This window comes from Orycteropus afer, unplaced genomic scaffold (assembly GCF_000298275.1).
Source record: "Orycteropus afer afer isolate SDZICR_OR568_19922 unplaced genomic scaffold, OryAfe1.0 scaffold00009, whole genome shotgun sequence".
Lineage (NCBI taxonomy): Eukaryota > Metazoa > Chordata > Mammalia > Tubulidentata > Orycteropodidae > Orycteropus > Orycteropus afer.
Genome location: NW_006921596.1, coordinates 22,488,092 through 22,489,626, shown reverse-complemented (window position 1 = coordinate 22,489,626; position 1,535 = coordinate 22,488,092).

Below are 1,535 nucleotides of genomic sequence, written 5' to 3'. Positions count from 1 at the left end.
TTTTATACTTCATAAATGCTCTTCATAATTAATCTTATTTTGTCACAGAAACCCTTAAATTGGTTACTTTCCCCAATTTCCAATCTGTTTATTGAAGACCAAGATGTTGGCTAATTTCCTGGAAATAGTCGGAATAACCAGAATCCATCCCCAGGTCTCTCTGATCTCAAATGCTATGTTCTTTCTAAAGCACCATGCTACCTCTGCTAGCTCTGGACATCCTACGGCAAGATGGATTTCTCTGTCCTCACCATGTTCTGTCCTGTAATATGTGTGTGACAGACACAGAGTTGGAAGCTAGTGGGAAGAATAATAATTTGGGAAAGTACCACAGGTTCTTTAATGGTGTAGACAGACATGACTAAGAAAATAGAGGCAGAGACCAGTTTGAACATGTTTGCCTGTTTGCTGAGATGAATGCCTCTCCAAAATAAGCTTCTTCCCTGTTCTTCTGCATTTCAGTAAATGATGACACCATCTACCTAGTTGTTTGGGAAAAAGAAAAAAATAATAATCAAAATTGACAGATGGATTGGAAGGTAGAAGTATGAAAAAGTGGAGAATTTGAAAATGCAAGTCCATCTTGAAAAATGCACCCTTATCCATATTACTTAACTTTAAAAGATCATAGAAAACTGATAGGGTAAAACATTATTTCACTGTCATAGTGTTTCTGAACTGGGAAAGGTTCTTTGCTTATAGTATTGGGAGGTCAATTTTGGAGTGATGGGAAGTCGGTCACTATATGTGAGATATGGATATTATCATCCAAATTTCCCACAGACTCATGCCCCAAATTGTGAGGCTACTTTTAAGAAGCAAAACAATAACAACAACAACAACAAAAATCAACAAACAATTCTAGGAGCCAGGGAATCACAGTGGTTAAGTGTGTAGCTTCTAACCGAAAGGAGGCAGTTTGAACTCACTAGCTGCTCTGCAGGTAAAAGATGTGGCAATCTGCTTCCATAAAGATTTAAAGCCTTGGAAACTTTATGGGGCAATTCTACACCCCCCTTTACGGTTGTTATGGGTTGGAATTGACTCAGTGATAACAGGTTTGAAACAATTGTATCAAAAAAATAAGTCAAAAACTGAATTATTATTATTATTATTATTTTTTTTTTTTAAGAATACCTATTTTGCAGCTGTTTCAGGGGATTAGGGAAATTGAGATATCCTGTCTCAGATGTTCTGGATGACAACTCACATTTACTACTTTTCCCCTCTCTAAATCATAAATAAAGGAACTTCTAGAGCACAAGAAGGGGATAACTGAAAATCTGAAAGGTATCTTTCAGCAGTAACTTTTATGACTTAATTAGATATGTAGAAATCCTCTCATCTACCCATCTACTAGTTTCATGAATATTCTCTCTTGGTTGTTAACTCTGTGAGGAGCTGAGATATGTATGGAAACTCAAGAACATGAAAGGAAGCTAGAAGATTAGCCTTGTTTAAGCATCTTGGTTAGTAAAATACTTTACAAATGCAATGCCTTAATCAGCTTATTCTGATAGAAGTGACTTTGGGGG